At 30.8% G+C, this 23,389-nt stretch overlaps 1 long non-coding RNA gene across 1 annotated transcript; it reads right to left on the reverse strand.

Moving 5' to 3' along the window:
• Nucleotides 1-18,849: 18,849 nt before the first annotated feature.
• LOC149495554 (uncharacterized) lies at nucleotides 18,850-20,966 on the reverse strand. Its single transcript, XR_016321505.1, has 3 exons — nucleotides 20,833-20,966; nucleotides 20,696-20,762; nucleotides 18,850-19,054 (listed from the first exon to the last, which is right to left on the reverse strand). It is a non-coding gene; the product is annotated as an uncharacterized LOC149495554 (long non-coding RNA).
• Nucleotides 20,967-23,389: the final 2,423 nt, after the last annotated feature.

The raw sequence follows: 23,389 nt of genomic DNA on the forward strand, positions 1-23,389 counted from the left end.
TCCTTTCCTCTTCCACCTTCCTTTCAATTTTAATGGTAGTTAAGCCTTAACTTCAATTTTTCTTCTATCCAAGTAAGTAAACCTTCTTGAAGTTCATAATTGAATCAATAGGTGCTATTATTTTAGAATTCATAAGAATTCTTATTTATAGGTGAAGGGAGTTCAAAGATTGTAGAAAAAAAGAAGTTAAAGAAGAGCTCAAGCTTTTTGGAGCAAAGGTTTGATATCTCTTTTCCTTTACCATTTTCTTTGTATGAGAATTGTGTGGTGTGTTGCTAATGAGACAATATTGCTTCATGTTGAGTGGGAGGACTGGTAATGGTGAGAAACAGGGGAGAACAGGGGAGGTATTGAATAAATGAAGTAAATAGTGAGTTTATGTTGAAACAGGGCTTGCTAGAAATTTTACTAGTAACTTCATCTTGATTTTGACCCCATTTAATGATGGAATTAGGAAGTGTCATAGAAGAGTTATTTGTTCCTCTATGTGTTAGCTTTACATGGGTTTTTGAATCATCCAAATTGGAGTTGTATATTGAGAGATATGACCAAAAGAGTACAGACTGTGCAAGCTGGAAAACGCGAAGCGCGCGCGCGAATCGCATGACGAGCTCGCGTTGCCTTCTCGCGCTCGCGATTTTCAAATGCGCGCTTGCGACTTTCACCTAAAACTCTCTGACTCTCATTTGGCACTTCTCGCACTCGCGACTTTGAAGTACGCGCTCGCGTACTTGGCCCTTGGCCTGTAAGCGCTCGCGACCTTCATCGCGCGCTCGCGAATTTGGCCTGGGAACTCACTGTCTCTCATTTGGCACTTCTCGCGCTCGCGACTTTCTAGTACGCGCTCGCGACCTTGCAAGGCGCGCTCGCGACTTGTGTTTTCATGCACTTTTGGACTTCTTTTTCAATGCAATTGTATTCCTTTGCTTCACTTATATGCCTCCAATCATCTTAATACCAAAATACAACATTAAATCATGTATTAAAACAACATGCAAGCATGCAAATGATGTGAAATCAAATAAACATTATGAGTTATGAACTATGAATATGATGTTGTGTTATATTATTGACATACCAACATTATGCTCCATTGAGGTTAGGTAGAAACCATGTAGATAAGGCTATGTCGCGACATAGGATAGCAGATCTGCACCTCATACAGTTTGATACTCCGGCTACAGGCCGTTGAGTGGATATGATTATATATGGGCCATAGCAGCCAAGCATACAGTATTCATCCAGTTTCATACAGTTTTTCTTATCACTTCGGTTTCACTATAACCTTATGGAGCCATACAGATATCTTGACATAACATTTCATGAATTATACAGTATTATAAACAGTACAAAAGATAGTCAAGGTATCATGAAAGTATCATGATGTGTGTGCTTATATGTGCCATATGTGTTTACATGGTTCTTTCTATACATGTATGTGTTTAATTGTTTCTTTATATGTTGAGATATCCACTGAGCTTTATTTGCTCAGCGAGTTACCCGTTTAACTCGCAGGTTTTGAGATTGGACCGTAGAGAGTCAGCTTACAACTGCTGCAGTTCATCTGTAGAAGACTCAGTCTTCAGGGTAGCTACTCATTTGGATGTGTATCTTTTGTCTATCCTTTTTCATGGCATGTACAGGGCACACAGTTGGGCCCATTTCATTTTGACACTAGTATCATGTTTTGTAAATATAAATTACATTATTTTTGTATACAACATCAGCAGGCTATTATATTCAATATACATTATGATTTCAGCATGTCAGGCCATACAGTCAACCAGTTTGTAGCGTCTCGGTCCGGTTCATTCGGGTTTACGGGTGGACCGGGAAGGGGTGTTACACCTATTAAACACTTTAATTGATCTATTCAACACCTCTCAACTTATAAAATAAGATCGATTAAACATTTATTAAATCATTAAAAGGTGAAAAATATTATTTCAAAAGTTGTACTAACCACATATCATATCAATATTCTAAATATAAAAGTCAAAAATCTTAAAAATTTATTGTTTTTAACGTGACGAGCTGTGAGATTATTGCAAAAAGAAAAGTTCGGAGTGCCACAAGGTCGATTTTAAAATTTAGGGTGCCACAAGATTTTTTTTATTAAATTTCAAGAGTTAAATTATATATTAAGCCATGAATAATATAATAAAAATGAAAATTATGTGTGTGTATTGGTTTCTGATGTCTGATGTTTATGATTTGAAAAACAATCACATATTTATAATTGTGTCATTACTTTTTTATTATAAAATTACAAATTTGTAAAAAATCAGATTAATAGGTTCGATCTGATTTTTGTAAAATACTAGATTTAATGATGTTAAGGTTTATAGTTAAATAAGTCCTTAATGTTACTAAAACTAATAGTACAAAGACTTCATATGGACAAATAAAATTTTAACAGTCAATAGCTAAAAGTTGTAAAGTGTTTTGCCTTTTGAAAAAGAAATGATATTTTAGAGTATGAGAATGATGTTGGAAAATATTGGAGGATGGGATTTGAATGTTGATGTTGGATTGCCCGATGATGAATTAGACTTATATATAGTATTTTTGAGAATTTTTAAACAGGTGAATACCAAAAATATAAAGAAAATATTGTTGAAATTATATATAGTATAAAATTAAATAGAATCTTTACATAATAAATTAAATAGAATTAAGAAACTTATAATAAGTTAGGATAAATTATTAAGAATAATAAATCAAATTAATTAAAGTAAAAGTGATTTCAAATAGGAATATGGTTCAACTTGCCCATTTGGAAGCAATATTTAATTTTCCTAAAAATTAATTTTTTTACAATTTATCTCCTAAACTTGTCCTAAAAAAATATATATAATTTTTCATAAAAAATAATTCTTAATATTTTTAACCAATAAAAATTATTTATAAAATTTAAAATTAAGAAAGAAAAATTATGTAAAAACATAATAGTAATTATAAAAAAATGCAGTGTCTTGTCTTTAATTTTAAAAAAAAATTAAACAAAATATTTGATCTAAAATTACAGAAAGAAAAACATTTGGTTTGAAAGTATTTACTATTTTTATTTAATTATTTCCTAATTATATTTTATCTAGATCAAGTATTTAATTATTTTTTAATTATATTTGAGTAAAATATTGGGCTTTTTGTTCTTTTAGTTCAAGTTCAAAGAGTAAATTGTTCAAAAAAGTTAATTTTTGAACAAATTAAATATTGTTCCTAAGTTCTAGAGGCAACCTAAGTTTTATTTCTTTCAAATAATAAATAAAAACTAGAAATCCTCATCTATTATGAAATAATTTGGAAACTCTTAAAGAATACTTCAATTGATGGTAAAAGTTTGTATGAAGAAAGAAATTTGATTATGAGCTATGTCAAAGTGAATGATGTTAGATAATCCGTGATCGCTTGTTACATGTTGCATTCATGATATACAATTAAACGTGGTTTATATTAGAAATATGTTATATAGGGGTGATGGTACAAATTGATGAATATATATGATGTGATTAAATAAGTCGGACTATCATTGGAGTTGTGGGAATTGAAGTGATGTGGATCACTTGGGATGAGAGCATGAGCATAGTAAGAATGTTGTCAATGGAGTGTAAGAGGAGGGAGTGACGTCCCTTTGTCCACTCTGTAACTTGATATGTATAATTGATATTTTAAAGGAAATTGTGAAAAGAAAATGAGCAAAATAGTATGAGGTTTAGGATTCATCTAGTTCGAATCAAGATTCCTAAATGCACGTGATAAGAACCATAGAATGTGGATTCTAATTATAAAGCATGTTTGGGTGTGTGTATAGTCCTTTTTGAAGGATGTGATTAAATGTCATATTATCATTGAAAGTTGTGGGGATTGGATGTTAGATTATTTAATAATCTGTATGTGTTCCGTGTGATTAAAGGGCTGGTTCTAATTAAGGTGGCCCAAGATGATGGTTATTGGGCTTAATGGATAAGAGTCAGTTAGAGTTTTAATATCCTTCCTATGCCTTATAAAAGTAAAAGGAATCGACAGCTTAGGGTGAATACAGAAAAGAAAACAAAATAGAGAGTGTGACGGCTACCTCAAACACATACGATGATAGCTTGTTTGAGAGAGCTCATAAAAGAAACTCCCGTAGCTGTTGATTATTCTCTGACCATTGAGAGAAAACTTACGGACAAAAGGCCAGAGGAAGAAACATAGATCTGCTGTTATGGTGAGAATCGAATTGCCGCAATGAGGTAACCCATAACATAGATCTGTTGTTATGGATCAAGGTACGCTTCTGTTTATTGTCTATTTCTATCAAACAAATTCTATGAACAATAGATCTGGGCTATATTAAAGATTATTTAACATGTGGTATCAGAGCCTGTACCTGTTCTAGATTTGTTTGATAGCGTTTTGTTTGGCTTAATTTATGGAAAATTAATTTCGTATTGTGATGATTGAACGAAGCCAAAATTATAGAAATTTGAAAACTGTTCGTTTTCTTTATAAATTATTTTGTTATAATTTATAGAGAATGGTTATGACATATTATTGTGTTATATCGTTAAAGTTTTGAGATCTTAATTCAATCTCATAAAAATTTTGCATAAATCAATGTTTAATGAATGGAAAACTTGTTAGTCATCAAAGTGGCCTTGTTTGGATTATTTTATACATTGATTATGCAGGTTTCAATTGTTCATGTTTGTGTGATGCCGTTAAATGACATGAAAGTTAACAGTGAACAATTGAGATCATTGATTATATTATTAGGTTACCCAAAGGTAGACCATTAATTATAATCAATGACATTAAAGAGACTTATCATTGTACTAATTAATATGAATGTATATCCAAAAATAACATGCATATTGTATGGAGCATTATTGAATGGTTGAAAGGAATAAAAAAAAACATAACTGGATTCCAGAAAGGTGCATAGGCATGCTGCAATGAGCACGGCCGTGGCCTGACTTCCAGAGAGAAGCACGGGTGTGCTGCAATGAGCACGGTCGTGCCCTAACTTCTAGAGAGAAGCACGGGGCGTGCTGTAGTGAAGCACGGGCGTGCTGTAGTGAAGCACGGGCGTGCTTCTCTCTGACTTACATAAAGGCTCACAAGTTGCTCCACAATGAAAGTCTATTTAAGTATTTTTTTTCTTCTTGGCATCATTATTGATTAAAGCTATGCTTTTAAATATTACCCAAAAGTGAATCTAGATGCATGATTAAAGTTGTTATTTGTTTGAATCCATTTTTGCTTACTCAAAGCATTAACGTATGAGTATATGTGTAATGTTGCAGCTTCCGTTAACATGTTTGCTATGGGCACTAGGTTGATTAAGTTCAATGGATCGAACTATGCTGATTGGTCCGAACAAATCCATTATCAGTTAGGAGTTCTGGACTTGGATCTAGCATTAGCCTCTGAAAAGCCAGCAGCCATTATAGAGACCAGCACTGAAGCTGACAAGTCTCATTATGAGGCTTGGGACGGTCTAACAGGCTAAGCTTGAACTTAATGAGGATGACAATGGCTGAAAATGTTAAGCCATCAATGCCTAGAACAGACAATGCGAGAGAGTACATGCTGAAAATTAAGGAATACTCTCAATCAGACATAGCTGACAAGTCCATCGTAGGATCCTTGATAAGTGAGCTAACGACCAAGAAGTTTGATTGGTCACAATCCATTCATGATCATGTGACTGGCATGCAGAATTTGGCAACCAAACTGAAATCAATGGGAATGGATGTGAGTGAATCCTTTTTAGTTCAATTTATTATTAACTCACTTCCTCTTGAGTTTGGTCAGTTCCAGGTGAATTACAACACCCTTAAGGAAAAATGGAACATTCAGGAAATCAAGGCCATGCTGATACAAGAGGAAGAGAGATTAAAGAAATTGAAGGAACACTCCGTCAATCTCACATTTCATAATGGAGCTAGCAGCAGCAACAACAAATCAAGGAAGAAAGGCAAGAAAAGGGACAGTGCCCCAATGAAGGTTAATGAGGGCCAAATCCATAAGGAATTGAAGTGCTACTTCTGTAGGAAGAATGGTCACTTCAAGAAGGACTGTCCTAAAAGGAAGATTTGGTTTGAAAAGAAAGGTATACTTTATGTTTCAGTATGTTTTGAATCAAATCTTATTGAAGTGCCTAATAATACCTGGTGGTTAAATTCTGGTGCAACTACTCATGTGTGTCATATTATACAAGGATTTCTTTCGATCCAACCCATAAATGAAACTGAAAAGTTCCTATTCATGGGAAACAGAATGAAGGCACGAATAGAAGGAATTGAGACTTATAGATTGATCCTGGACACTGGTTGTTATCTGGATCTTGAAAAGTGTCTCTATGTTCTTGAATGTGCTAGAAATCTAGTTTCTATAGGGAGGTTGGATAATGTTAGTTTCAGTTTTAAGATTTGTACTGGTATTTTTTCATTATACAAACATAAGTACTATTATGGTTCTGGTACTTTGATTGATGGTTTGTATCTTTTTAATCTTGATGCTGAATTTATTAAATCCCTATTTAATGTTGAACACAGTATAGGTAATAAACGTAGTGCACATAATGAATGTTCTGCTTTCTTGTGGCATCAAAGGTTAGGTCACATATCCAAAGAAAGGATTTTGAGGTTAGTGAAATGTGAAATCTTACCTCAATTGGACTTCACTGACTGGGATGTGTGTATTGATTGCAGTAAAGGTAAGCAAACTAAGCACACATTAAAGAATCCAGCCACAAGAAGCAGTGAATTGCTTGAACTTATACACACTGATATATGTGGCCCTTTTGATGTTCCCTCTTGGGGTGGTGAAAAATATTTTATTACCTTTATCGATGATATCTCATGTTACGATTATGTATATTTACTACATGAAAAGACTCAATCAGTGGATATCCTTCAGATATTCATTCATGAGGTAGAAAGGCAGTTAAATAGAAAAGTTAAAGTGGTGAGATCTGATAGAGGTGGTGAATATTATGGTAAATTTAATGAAAATGGACAATGTCCAGGTCCATTTGCAAAGTTCCTTGAAAGTTGTGGCATTTGTGCACAATACACAATGCCAAGTACACCTCAACAGAATGGTGTAGCTGAAAGGCGGAATCATACTCTTATGGAAATGGTTAGGAGTATGCTAAATAACTGTACTTACCTTTATCATTATGGATGCATGTATTAAAGACTGCTGCATATTTACTTAATAGGGTTCCTAGTAAGGCAGTTCCTAAGACCCTTTATGAACTGTGGACGGGAAGGAAACCTAGTCTGAGGCATCTTCATGTTTGGGGTTGTCCAGCGGAAGTAAGGATATATAATCCACATGAAAAGAAGCTTGATGCTAGAACGGTTAGTGGATTTTTCATAGGATATCCTAAAAAGTCAAAAGGGTACAGATTTTATTGTCCTAACCATAGTACGAGAATTGTTGAATCTGGTAATGCTCGGTTTATTGAAAATGGCCAAATTAGTGGGAGTAATGAACCATGTAAGGTGAATGTGCAAGAGATTCAGATTGAAAATCCAACTCAGATGGATTTTCCTAATGTCTCTTCTTCGGTTGTTGTTCCACTTGTTGTATCATAGTTTAACAACATGGTTGAACAACAAAACAACATTCTGAATCCACAAAATGACCATATAAATGATGAATCAGCAAATAATGAACAATTCACAAATGATCAAGTGGTTTCATAAGAAATAGTAGTACGGAGGTCACAAAGGCAAAGAAGGCCAGCTATTTCTAGTGATTATGTGGTTTACTCACTTGAGCATGAATGTGAATTGAGCATTGATAAGGATCCAGTCTCTTTCCAAAAAGCCATGGAATGTGATAATTCTGAAAAGTGGTTTAATGCCATGAAGGAAGAAATGGAATCAATTAGTGATAATCAAGTCTAGGATTTAGTCGAGTTGCCTGAGGGGTCAAAACAAGTTGGTTGTAAATGGACGGGACTCTAAGGGCAACATTGAAATATATAAGGCTAGACTTGTTGCTAAAGGTTACACTGACAAGGATGGCATTGATTATAAAGAGACCTTTTCTCCAGTTTCCAAAAAGGACTCTTTAAGAATTATTTTGGCTTTGGTGGCTCATTATGATCTAGAGCTTCACCAAATGGATGTAAAGACAACCTTTCTTAATGGTGACTTAGAGGAGGAAGTATATATGGAACAACCAAAGGGGTTTATGGTCACAGAAAAGGAAAACTTGGTGTGTAAGTTAAAGAAGTCAATATATAGACTGAAGCAAGCTTCCCGTCAATGGTATCTTAAATTCAATAATACCATCACTTCATATGGTTTTATAGAAAATACTATTGATCGATGTATTTATATGAAGGTTAGTGGGAGCAAGCTCATTATGTTAGTCCTATATGTTGATGACATTCTTCTTGCTGCGAATGATGTTGGGTTATTGCATGATGTAAAGGGTTTTCTCTCTAAGAACTTTGAAATGAAAGATATGGGAGAGGCATCCTTGTGATTAGAATAGAAATATTCCGTGATAGATCACAAGGACTGTTAGGATTGTCTCAAAGAGCTTACATTGATAAGGTACTAGAGAGATTCAGAATGGAAAAAATGCTCCACAGGAATGGTTCCAATTCAGAAAGAAGATAGGTTCAGCGAAATGCAATGTCCTAAAAATGATTTGGAACGTAAAGAGATGGATTCTATTCCATATGCATCAGTGGTTGGGAGCTTAATGTATGTTCAGACATGTACTCGATCGGATATTAGTTTCGCTGTAGGAATGTTAGGGCGATATCAAAGTAATCCCGGGATGGACCATGGAAAGCTGCAAAGAAAGTATTTACGTATTTACAAGGCACTAAGGATCATATACTCACTTATAGAAAGTCCAGCCATCTAGAAGTGGTGGGATACTCGGATTCAGACTATGCCGGTTGTGTAGATTCGAGAAAGTCTACATTTGGCTACTTGTTTCTTCTAGTTGGAGGAGCAGTATCATGGAAAAGTGGAAAGCAGTCTGTAATTGCTACTTCCACTATGGAGGCTGAATTTGTGACATGCTTTAAGGCCACTGTTCATGCATTGTGGTTGCGAAACTTTATCTCAGGTCTAGGCATTGTCGACAGTATAGCTAGACCATTGAGAATTTACTGTGATAATTCCGCAGCTGTCTTTTTCTCTAAGAATGATAGGTACTCTAAGGGTGCAAAGCACATGGATTTAAAGTACCTATCTATGAAAGAAGAAGTGCAAAAACACAAAGTGTCAATTGAGCATATCGGTACTGATCTGATGATAGCGGATCCGCTAACTAAAGGCTTACCGCCCAAAATCTTCACTGGCCATGTTGATAGGATGGGCATTATAGATAAGTCCTTGTTAGCATGATGTTTAAACTTGTATATATATATGCATATGGTTGTTTTGCTCATATTATTGTGATATTTGGGAATTCAATTAAAGATGTGTTTTGCTTATTTATGTGTTATCCACATTATAGTTGTATACAATAATGGTTTGAGTGAGATAACAATAACATTTGATTGTAACAATGTATTGTTTGTTGAATAGTTTCTCTATTAAAGTTTTATGAATTGAAGTGGTCTGAGATATATGGAAGGAATCATATCGATTAATGACTTGTGACCGCCATAATCCGATCATCTTAATTCAAATTAAAGTAAACATGATAGACTCAAGCACATGGGCCAAGTGGGAGATTGTTAGATTATTTAATAATTTGTATGTGGTCCATGTGATTAAATGGCTGGTTCTAATTAAGGTGGCCCAAGATGATGGTTATTGGGCTTAATGGATAAGAGCCAGTTAGGGTTTTAATACCCTTCCTCTACCTTATAAAAGTAAAAGGAATCGACAGCTTAGGGTGAACACAGAAAAGAAAACAAAATAGAGAGTGTGACGGCTACCTCAAACACATACGGTGATAGCTTATTTGAGAGAACTCATAAAAGAAACTCCCGTAGCTGTTGATTATTCTCTGACAATTGAGAGAAAACTTATGGACAAAAGGCCAGAGGAAGAAACATAGATATGCTATTACTATGAGAATCGAAATGCCGCAATGAGGTAACCCATAACATAGATCTGCTGTTATGGATCAAGGTACGCTTCGCTTATTGTTTATTTCTATCAAACAAATTCTATGAACAATAGATCTGGGCTATATTAAAAATTATTTAACATTGGAGTGATGTGGATCACTTGGCATGAGAGCGTGGGTATGGTAAGAATGTCATCAATAGACTATAAGAAGAGGAAGTGACGTCCCCTTGTGCACTCTGTAACTTAATGTGCATCATTGATATTGAAAAGGAAATTATGAAAATAAAATGAGGAGCAAAATGGTATGATGATCCGGGATACATCTAGTTTGAATAGGGGTGGGATTCCTAAATGCACATGATAAGAACCATGGGATGTGGATTGTGATTATAAAGCATATTTGGGGTGTGTGTATGGTCATTTTTGAAGGTGATCTCACAAATCAATTGCTACTTGATATGATTACTTGAAATTGTTTTACTTGTGTATAATGATTTTGACTTGCGCAAGGCTCTTATTCCTAAAGCGAGCTCAAATTGAGCTTAACTCAAACTCGAGCCGAGTTCGAGCTTTTATGGAGTCCATCTCGAGTCTAAAATTTTCATTCTCATTGAATTGTGAAACCGAGTTCAAACCGAGATAAATTCTATCGAGTCGAGCCAGATTCGAAGCTCTGCTTCACTCATTTACATCCTTAGATATGAATGAGAAATTTCGAGTTTGAGTCCTTTTAATCACAATTATTTTCACCAATTTGATGAGCTAAGAGGAGGGTTACTCTTATTGTATAGCCCGTAATATTATTTGGGCTTATTGGCCTCCAATGAATTTTTTAAAAAAAAAAAGCCTTAATTTCAATTTTAGTTGCATTTATTGACAAATGGTTACAAATGCAAGAATATAAAATTCGGTTGGTTACGTTAACTTTTTGTACTTGATGATAAAACTAAAATATGGTCATGCATGTGATTTAGATCCAAGAATACAACAACACAAACTCCAGTCAGTGTCGTACTTGCAATTTTATGCAGACCCACAAGCTTGATTCTAGTGAGCCATATACCGATTTTCGTTTCCCGAGTGGACCACGCCACGAAGGATTGACAATTGTATTTTCCATCACTAAATTCTAAATGATTGCAGATAATAAAAACTTTGGGTATGTTTGTTAAAATTACTATTTAGCAGTTATTAGTTGTTTTAGTAGTATTTGTTTTAACAATATTTAGTTTTAGTTATTTATTTATGAAACGCTAAAATTAAAAGTTATATGAGTTAACTTTTCAAAAAACGCTATTATAATCTCTAAAAGTTATTTCAAACGCTATGTTATCCTAACAACTTTTTAAGTAGCTATAGTTAAAATACTAATTAAAAAAATTATTATCGGACAAAGCCTTTATGTATTTCTCCTCACTTTTTACTTTTTTTTTTTTTCATAATTCCTACGAGGCCAAAATTATTTTTAATTTGGTTTATTCAATTTAAATGAAATCAAATTAATGGAATTATTTTTAATTAAATTTAACTGAATTATATAACTGAATTAAATTGGTCAAATTAATATTTTGTATTAATCTAGCAGAAATAAAAAGATATGGAAATCAAACTAAGCGAATGATTTTACCCGAAATTTCTCATTAATCGATTTTAACGAAATTAACTCTAATATTTATTTTTTAAAACACAAACGATGCAGTTTAATTATTCAGTTAATTTAATTACTTTAGTTTTAAATATAAAAAAACCACAACCGATCAACGAATAAATCTAAATTTATTAACCTAGCTGAAAAACAACGGTCATTGATCGAACCAAATTAGCCAAAGTAAAAAACTCAAATATTATTCTACATATTTATTTCTTTTGATATTATTATCCATGTTTAACTAAAAGATAAAAAATCAAAATTAAAAAAAAAATCTAGGCAGAATTTAAAAATAACTTGATTATACGAAAGTCAACTTTTCTTCTTTAATTTTTGTTATTTTGTATTTTAATTTTTAATTTTTGTCGTTTAGAAATGTGACGATATTTCTTTATTTTGTTTGAACAAAAATTAGATTTAATTGATACAATAGTAAAAATATTGTCAAATCAAAATTGGAGGCTTCTCTTGAATGTAGAAAATATTTTAATTTGGCAGGTCGACCATTTGGCCAACTTAATTAAGAGGGCCAATGATTAAAGCAATATGAAAAAACGTTTGAAGTCCCAATCGTTTTACTAATAAACTGGCAAAAAATGCAACAAAAAGGAATTTTAATTTTCTAGCAAAATTTTATAATCTCCTCTTGTGATTTGTTCTATTGGTTCTTCTGTCTCTAACGTTTTCTTAGTTAAAACATGAAACGTCTACAGAAGATTTCTTGTTGAGGTTTACGAGTTATTTGCGTAACTGCTGAATTGCGTGGGTTCCCTTGTTTTAACGCTGTTGTTGCTTGTGTGTTTTACTTTTTTATTTTTTATTTCCTAATAAAATATGGCCAAATACATAGATTTTTCCCTGAATTTTTAAAAAATAACCTATCACACCACCAATTTTATGAGGTCCAATTATACACCTTAAGTCTATTTTTTAAATCAGTTTTGCACCTCGCCGTATTGGCAGACAGGCGCGTATTACAGTAGCTTTGATTATGATAATTTAGTAGAAAGTGGGATCCATTTTAATTGAAAGTCAAAAGGTCCTAGCCCAGCTTTAAAGGCCCAGGATGTTGTCAGTAACTTACGTCCTAGTTTGTGTTTATTGGCTCTTCAATGTTGCTATATCCCTCGAATACTTTTTAAAATTTATATCCAAAGTCTCCTTCCACCTTTCTCTCTCTGTTCCTACTCAACGACTCTTTCCTTCTCAGAGATTTTGCTACTCAGAGATTTTAGTCCTTATTTCCTCAAAGTTCGAATTTCCATAAGATAAAAAAGCATGGATTGACCTTTTCCATGATTATTTCTACAGTTTCTGATTATTAAACTGCATAAAAATCTAAAAATTTAGATAGATCTTTTTGTGTTTGAAAAATGAAAAGTAAAAAGTAATCCTGGTTTTTGGGTTTCTAAATTGGGATTTTTTTGCAGCTTTGTTGTATGCTTTTTGTTTCGGTGATAGCTTTAGATTTATTGATTGCAAGTTTTTTAGTGCAATGGACTATTTTTAGCAATGGTTTTGATTCAATTGAATATGTGATGAACTGACTGTGTTTGGTCCTTGAGAAAATAGAGGAAAATGCTGAACTAAGAAGTAAACCTTAGTCGATTGGTTTTATCTCCCTCCAAAAGTTCACGAAGAAGAAACTCAATACATTTATTCTTGCACTCAAGTTATTGACATGAGAGGGGAAGAGAAGAAGAAGAGGGAAAGTGGAGGGAAAGCAATTGCAAAATAGAAGGAAAAATCTCCACTTAGAGCCGAGTTAGACAAGATTTTTCCAAGTTGGCCTTTATAAATTCAATTAACGTTCCTTTGAGTGATTGTATCCATGCACTGGTGTGTCAGCGTAGAGAACTGCAAGATTGATGCAAAAAAATGAACTTAGGGTGTATAATTAGTTCCCGCAAAGTTAGTGGTGTCTTAGGGTTATTTTTAAAAGTTTAAGACAAATATATGTATTTGGCCAATAAAATATATGCACATAAATTTATGTAATTTTACCTAAAAAGTCAAAGGTTTAAAATTTAAAATCAGACATTGTTTGAATATTTGAATATCATTTCTAGTCCAAGTATGGATTAATCCTATACAAATAAATGGGTGGAAACACCACGCGAGCAAACCAAATATACAAAACTAATTGTACAAAACATTTGCCTAAATAGACAAATTCAACTAGTGATATACAACATATTATCTTTCAATCAATAATTAAGTTTTTATGCTATATGTTGGGATGAGCATTGTTGAGGGTGGTGCAAAAATGGTTATTGTTGAGATTTATAAATAGGGGTGAGCAAAAGATCGATTGGTTATGCAAACCGAAAATTCCACACTCTATATACTAAAGCTAGTACTTGAATCGAACTGACTCAAAACGGTTCCGTCTTTTAATCAATTTTTATAATTTAGTTCGATTTTAAGTCTAACCGATTAATTTTTGCAAAACTGAATCGAACCAGTAGTAATCTTAGCTCAAACTAATTAACCCAACAAAACAAACTTCCATTAAGTAGACTGACCGAATCAAACTGAAATGGATTGGTAGTTTTACACACCCTTATTTATAAGTTATAACTGGAAGTAAGTTATTAAAAAAACTGCAAGTAAGCCTAAATTTTATATTTTTATTATTAATTTTTGAAAAAGGAATATTTTTCTTGTTAATTAAGTAATAAGCTTTTTATTTTGGTGTTCTTTTGATATTTTGACCATTTATCAATAAAAAAAATAATCAAATCAAATCTTCCGTTTATTTTCCAACTCCACAGTTTGGTTTCACAAACTTGAAAATGTCATAAAGTTGTTATTAAAACATACAAATTCAGAAGTATAATGATTCCCTGCAAACTTAACAGTGACACAAAGTCAAAGACAAATTTATATATATCGTCTTCATGTAATTAACCTTCAAATTAATTAAGGAAACTTTTAGATAAGAAAGGAGAAGGTTGAAATCGACTCATCTTTACACCACAGATTGTTGTTAGCTGTGGGAATTGCGAGAGATGATATTCCAACAATCAGCTCTATTTTTCTCACTTGATTTCGTACAACAGACCCAAGGTATAAAGAAATAGAGACTTGGATAGAGATGGCCTTTAGAGGGGAGCCAAAATCCTAGCTTCTCTAGCCTTGGCTCCCTTATAGATGGTGATTGTGGAGGAAAGAGTATGGCGCAATCGGGAAAGGAGAAGCGAAAAAATTTTAGATTTTCTCTATTTTGTATGATTAAATAATAAAAATTTAATTTTGATTTGAGTGGTTTGATATAATTTAATATGATTTGACTAGCTTTATATAGTTGGGTTCAACACTCTCTTGATTTATTTGATTTTTATAATTTGGCAACTTCGGTTTATTAATAATTAATGTAGATAGTGAGTAAGCATAAAATCCTAGAAGCCTATAATATATGCAACTTATTCCTGCAACTCTCCTAAAGCCCAAATCATGTCAAGGCCCAATCCACAAGTATTTATTTCAATATTCATTCGACATAAAACCATTATAAGTGGGCCTAATTCACTAACCTGTTAACCAAGGTTGTGCAACTACGGTTCCAGTACGGTTCTTTAGAAGAACCAAAACCGAACCAAAAATTTGGTTCTTTCATTTTAAGAATCGAAACTAAATCTGAAGGACTAAAAAATCAGAGTAAAACTGAACCAAATTTTCGGTATAGTTGTTCGATTTTTTGATTTCAATTCTTTTATTTTGGTTTTAGTTCCAGTTCCAGTTCTCTCATTGAAAATTATTATATCTTTAAAACACGTTACAAGGTTACTTTATATAAAAATATTTTAATATCAAAATGAAATTACAATATATGCTAATTAAAAAAAAGAATCATGCCGTACCTGGATATATGTTAAAAAATAATAATCAATAATGAAATTTCATTTTTATTTATTGTAAAAAGAAATTCCCATCGTTTTTAATCTCCAAGCAATCTTCAAAGTAATAACATAAATATTACAAATATTAAAAAATCATAATTAACAATTGAATAATGAAGTTTTATTTTATTGTCAACAAAAAGAATTTAAGTTCCATGAAACCTCCAAAATGATGTTATCTTCATTGTCGCATAAATGTGTTAGTAAATTAAGACTTTTTATAAAAATAACCTAAAAAATTTTTTTTATTTCAATTATAGATATAGTAAAATACTATACTAACATTAATGAATTATCGTACTGTTAAAATATCTATCTATATCTATCTATCTATATAAATATATAATTTTTAAGATATAAATATTTATGTGGCAATATATTAGAATATGAAACTGATGATGTGGCATTTTAATTTTGGTAATTAATAAAAATTAAATTTTTTATTAAATAATGGAGTTACAAACTAATAAATCTAATAGATGGTTTCATTATAATTAATATTTTTTACATTTAATAAATATTAAGATTTTTATTAAATAATTTTTCTATAAAAAAAACAATGGAGTTATAATAGAGTTATAGTTAATAAAATCAATTAAATAATGTAGTTACATTAACAAATAGAATTAAAATGTTAGTTCTAATTTACTAAAATTTATTTCATTAAAATTAATTATTCTTATACCTCATCTAATTTGGATATGAGAATTTAAAGAGAAAAATAATAATTAATTAACTATATTAGTTGAATTATAATGATTACTTGTAAGAATTAATTATGCTAATTAATATTTTAGTTTATTATTTGAGAATTTAAAAAAATTATAATCTTATTTTTCATTTTTTAATTAAAAATAAATAAGCAAAGTATTTAAATTAAAACAACGAATATAAATTACAAGAATTTTCTTGAAAATTACATTCATTTTAATTAAAAAATAGAAAATTATAGGATCCGCACATCGCGCGGGTACATGACTAGTGTATATATAATCATGAAGCAAAAAGAATCTTGACAAAGCTGACATGTCACTCTTTTCTTCCAGAATTTTTTGTTTTCTTTTTTTACAAATTTTTAAATTTTTCTTTTTTATTTTTCCTTGTTTTGATTAGACCATCTAAGAAACAATATTTTGATTGGACCATTTAAGAAATAATACTTAATAATAATAATTTTTAAAATTTTAATTTATCACTTGCTACTATTATTATCATCGTTTTAAATTCTAATGAGAAGCTTATTCGGCTAAAGAAGAGTTTATCAAAAAAACAAAATTAGTATAAAATTTATAATAATTACGAGAGACTAATGATAATCAGTATTTGGATTATTTATTTAATGGCATCATCTGTATTCCAACAAAATATTTCTAATAGTAGGGTTATAAAATGAAAAAATAATAGAAGAATTGAAAATATATAAAATAATATGTACTAATTATAATTTATGTATTATAAATTAGAAACTACAAAATATAATGCATAGTAACTAAAGAACCCATGCAAAGCGTGGGCTTTTGCCTAATAAATATATAAAAGTTCGATCAAATTTACTTATATGGCATGATACTGTGAAACTTAATTGGTGATGTAGAATTTTATTATTTTTTAAGTTTTTAATATTTATTATTTAATTATGTAATTTTAAAAAATTAAATTATAAAACTTTTCATTTTCTTTATTTCAATAATTAATAACCGTATAATAATTTTCTTTCATTAATAAAAAATCTTTGGTTTCAAATAATAAATTTTTTATATTGATAATAAACTATTAATTAATTTGTTCAATAATTGATAACCACATTGTAAATTGATTTAATATTTTCTTATAATATAATTTAATTATCCTTTATTTTTTTAAAAAAATTTAATTTTCTTTTGTGTATTATGTATATAAGTATAACATCTACTATATTTATCACAAAATTTTATTACCTTTTTTAAAGTTCTTCATTTTTTTATAGTGACAAAAATTACTTTGAGCAAAAGACGTTTAATGATCACTGATTCATGAAGTTTATTTCTTTTTTTCATTCAGGTAATTTTATGGTTTAAGTAAAATAGATTATTTCAATTTGCAAAAGCAATATTTATGTTTATTATTTTTATTTTAGTTAAGAAGGTAGATTTATTATTTTTAATTTGTTACGGTAGAGTATTTTTCTGATTTTTAAATTTATAGAAAGAGTTGGAATAAAAATTTTTGTTATAATACTCAAAGACTCAAAAAATATATTTTTTTAATAAAAAGAGTAAATAATACATATTATTTCTTATAAAGTTTTATTTAAACCTAATTCGTATCAATTATTTATATATTTTAAGCTTTTATTTATTATTATTATAGTCTTTTGTTAATCTTTTAATTTATCAAAAAATAAAATGTATTAATTACTAAAATGTGCAATTATTTATAATCTATAGATGAAATAGAATAATTAATCAATAAAATAATTTTTAAATAAATATCAAAATAATGTAACTCTTTCATAATAAATTATTTATAAGCATTAATTTGTACAACCTGTGGGATACAACTAGTTATATACAACAAGAGATGACCAGAGTCATTAAATATTAATTTTATGCATGATAAATAATTTTAATTTATACTTCATTTATATTATTAATTAAAGAATAGCAACTAATAAAGATTTTATTTTCAAATAATAAATTTTAATATCTTCTACAAATAACATACTATATTGAAATATTAAAGAAAAATTATATGGACAAATCGGTTTTTTTGGTTTGATTCGATTTTAATGTGGTTTCAGTGTGGTTCCAGTACGGTTCTTTATAAGAACCGAAACCAAAACCAAGATAATAAATCACATTCAATTCGATATGGTTCTACTCCTACTGTCTTGGTTCTTTTTCAATTCTGGTTCGGATTAGTATGGTTACTCGATTCGGATTTTCAGAAACCAGGCATAGCCCTATACTGCTAACCTTCTTATTCTCCATTACTCCTTATTCTTTTTAGTCATAACATTTATTTTATTGTAATTGGGAAATCCAATTTGATTAATACTACATCTATTTTAATATTATATATATAATATATAAAAGCAGAAAAGTCTATCTGATTGACAGCTAAACGTAAATCTCTCATATAACATCCCTTCCCGGTCCACCCGTTAACTCAAATGAACCGAGCTGAGACGCTACAATCTGGTTGAACCTATGTCCTTTCATGCTAATATCATGTTGTATGGTGAATATGATGTTAAGCTGTTGCTTTTTACATTAGGAAAATATAGATATGTACTTAATATTTACAAGACATGAGACTAATTTTCAAAATGAAATGGGCCCAACTGTGTGCCCTGTACATGCCATGATAAGGATAGACAGAATCAAAATATCAAAATGAGTAGCTACCCTGAAGACTGAGTCTTCCACAGATGAACTGCAGCAGTTGTAAGCTGATTCTCTACGGTCCAGTCTCGAAACCTACGAGTTAAATAAATAACTCGCTGAGCAAATAATGCTCAGTGGATATCTCAATTTAATAAGAAATAAAACAATAAACATATAAGTACACATATCATTATACTTTCATGATTTTACCTGCTGTTCATGATGCTGTATAAATTTTGCAACTTTTATTAACCATCGTATAATTTATAAATAATAAATCACATAACTGCATGGCTCCATAAGGTTATAGTGAAACCAAAGTGATAAGAAGAACTGTATGAACTGTATGAAACTGGATGAATACTGTATGGCTGGGCTGTTATGGCCCGTATATAAATCAGATCCACTCAATAGTCTGTAGCTGGAGTACCAAACTGTATGGGGCGCAGATCTGCTATCCTATGTCGCGACATAGTCTTATCTACGTGGTTTCTGCCTAACCTTAATGGAGCATATTATGTGTATTGTGATAATACAAGAATTATTTAGAAACTATCTAATGAGGAATAATGCATACCATTGATAACGTATAAAGTAACTTGCATGGAAATACTCTAGCTATTGCACCCTCGATGCAATTCTTACTACCATTTATGTAACTAAATTTTACCATTCAGATTAAGGAAATTCTTAGTTTGAATTTAAGTTCACTTAGAAGGTAAAATGCAGTAATAATTTTAGGGTGAATGAATCTACATATGCATTCCAACATCATTTCTAATGTGTTCTTGAAATCTGCCAGACAGCCTGTACATGTTTCACAAATCCTAGCATAACTCTTTCTGTATACGTCCAATTTAGGTTATTCTAAATTCTATGGTTAGCTAACATCTTAAGGTACAAAGTTTTCTTCTATCACATCTCTTAATTACGTTGGCAAGGTAGTTACATATTGAGCTCAATTAGCAACTGCCAGTCTGCCCTGCTATTGGTTTCCAGCCTGCTCAGTTTATACTATTTTGGTCATATCTCTCAATTTATAACTCCAATTTAGGTGATTCTACATTCTATGGTTAGCTAACACATTAGGCTACAAATTTGTCTTCTACCACATCTCTTAATTACATTGGTAAGGTAGTCAAACATTGAGCTCAAGTAGCAACTGTCAGTCTACCCTGCTATTGGGTTCCAGCCTGCACAGGTTATACTATTTTGGTCACAGATCTCAATTTATAACTCCAATTTAAGTGATTCTGAATTCTATGGTTAGCTAACACATTAGGGTACAAATTTGTCTTCTACCACATCTCTTAATGACATTGGTAAGGTAGTCAAATATTTACCTAAATGAGCAACGTTCAGTCCGCCCAGACTGGTGGTTTCCAGCCTGCCTAGTCTGTACTATTTTGGTCATATCTCTCAATTTATAACTCCAATTTAGGTGATTCAAAAACTCATGGACATCTAAAACATAGAGGAACAAATAACTCTTCTATAACACTCCCTAATTCCATCGTTAAACAGAGTCAAAATCAGGGTTAAGTTACTAGTCAGTGATCCAACAAACCTGGTTTAGCATGAATTCAATGTCTACTTCATTCATTCAATTCATCCCATGCTTTATCAACATTTACAGACCTCTAATTCAACATTCAGCAACATATCTTTGCATTATCCACATACTACAGAAGTGTTCATGCAAGAAAATATGAAAAACTAAAAGAGATATCAAACCTTTAACCAAAAGAGCTTTAAATCTTCTTATTAGCTTCCTTTTCCTCCAACTTTGAGCTCCCCTCTCCTATACATCATAACTCTTATAAATCATCTAAAATATCACAAAAGTATGAAATTTAAGAAAGGCTACTTACTTGGATAGAGTTCTAGGTTGAATTTAGTGTTTAAATCACATGAAAAGTGATGGAGAAAGGAAGGAGATGAAGAGAAAGATAAGAGGAGATGAAGAGGAAGATGGAGATGAAGAAGAAGACGTTGAAGATGAAGATGAAGAAAATGAAGAAAGCAAACTGAAATGGAAGTCTCGTGTAGTCCAAATATATCTTTGATTGTGTGTTAAAAATTACCAAATAGTACCTAAATTTTCCATATGTTACGTTTTAATACCTAAACTTTCTATTTTAGTGCAAGTAAGTCCTACTCCTTATACTTTGATCTTTTTGTTTCATTCAAGTAAGTCTACTTCTTTTACTTATTTATGGTACATCCCATTTTACCCCACTCTGGCGTTAACTGGTTTCTAGTTCGACCCGACTCGACTCATGTATATGCAACGATTCGATTCAGTAGGATGTTACATCTCAAATTGCCAAATGTTGGGAGCGCAGTTATTTAGCATAATTATAAGAAGATCAATTATTTTATATTTTCAGATAATGTCTTTATCAAGATAATATCTATTAGTTATATCCCATCAAGATAATGCTATTAAATTAGATTAAAATACATATAATCCAAGCTATTAAATTCAATTAAATGATTCTTTCAAAAAAATTAAATTAAATGAGTATTTCTAATCATTCATTAATAAAAAAGACACAAATTTTATTTAAAAAAAAAGACACACTTCCTTTTTTTCTTGGTAATAAAAAAAAAAACATTGGTTGATTAGCTTGTTATATGGAGTAGTCTCGTAAACTAGAAGCTAAGTTGCATTAATACATGATATGAGATATGGGAATGTACGGATACGATAATTTTTTAAAAAATAGGACATTCACTCTTATGACATACTACACTAAATAAATATAATACATTAATATTTCAAATAAATAAATAATCATTTATAATAAATCATATATCTAAATAAAAAATATTTTAATTTCTTATTTTAATATAATTAATTAAATTTTCAAAATTATTATAACTATAGAAAAATACATTAATAGTGTGTGTACATTTTTTAATGCAGGCCATATCATGCTGACTTTTGCTATTGTATATCTTGGTGAAAGGTTTCGCATGACACTCAAGAAGACAAATTTAGCATTGCAATTTTTTCAGCATTTCTCAATGAAATATAATTTTGTAATGCATTACATGATCATTTTATTATACAATTTTTAGGGATGTCAAAATTGTCATACACTCGAATACGATTAATCTAGCATGCGAAATAAACGGGTTAGGGTTAAGGTTAAATTGGTATTAAAAATCATAAACAGGTCACTCATTTATGACAAGAATATAAACGTGTCGTGTCATGGGTTGACATGCGGGTTAGGCAAGTGACCCATTTATTTAAGATAGACATAAATACTCCAACTAAAATTCTATTTAAACTTTATTGTTGTGTTAATTTTTTTTTATTTTAGTTGTGAATCTTGAAGAATCTATGCATTATATATATAAAAATTTATAAATATAACTTGAGTTAATTAAAAATATCATAAGAAAATTAGGTGGGTTGTATATAGGTCAACATGATCCACTTAACGTGTTTATGATATTGGCGGGTTACTAGATGGGTTGCACAGGTCGTATACGGGTCAACACGACCCGCTTAACCTGTTTATAATATTAGGTGTGTTACACGTGTCGTGTTCGTGTCACACGTCGTATTTGTATTAACAAATGTGACACAATTATTAAATGGTTGTGTTCGTCTTGACTCTAATCGCGCCACATGTTAGGCAAATTTGTGTTGTATACGAGTCAACACGACCTGTTTAATCTGTTTATAATATTAGGTGTGTTACACGTGTCGTGTTCGTGTCACACGTCGTATTTGTATTAACAAATTTGACACGATTATTAAATGGTTGCGTTCATATGGACTCTAATCGTGCCACATGTTAGGCAAATTTGTGTCGAACCCAACACGTCGACTCATTTTGACATTTCTAAGAATTTTATTATTTTTGAATGATGTTATAAAAATTATTTCATCCTTTAATATTGCTTCGTGCATCGCGTGAGTTCTAACACTAGTTATGTGATTAAAATACATAATTAATGAAATTTATTTGGTATATGATTAGAAATTACATTTATGCGGGGGAGAAATGCGGAGTTGTAGGTAATCAAGAAAATCTTGCATTCTTAGAAAATTTTAACACAGGAATGAACATTTCAATACAATGACACTATTAAATTATAAATAACCGTAAGCAATCACATAAATGAACTCAATAAAAATTTATATATTCAAGGATAAAAGCATATGAAACTAATTTTGCATCATCCATTGAAAATTTAAAAATAATCCTTAATCTAAAATATCTTAAATAATAATATACCACCAAATATTTCATTGAAATTGTTCAAAATGCCTTCAAGCTTTTAATTAAATTTTTAATTTTTCTATTTAGAAATTTAAAATACTGAGAGTTTTAGGTGTTGTCTCCACTATAATTTTTGAAAATGGTTATTTTCCTTTTATATATATTTTAAATGGTACTTTGATTAAAA

This window comes from Jatropha curcas, chromosome 6, assembly GCF_041381405.1.
Source record: "Jatropha curcas cultivar XTBG-Jc1 chromosome 6, XTBG_Jcur_1.0, whole genome shotgun sequence".
NCBI lineage: Eukaryota > Viridiplantae > Streptophyta > Magnoliopsida > Malpighiales > Euphorbiaceae > Jatropha > Jatropha curcas.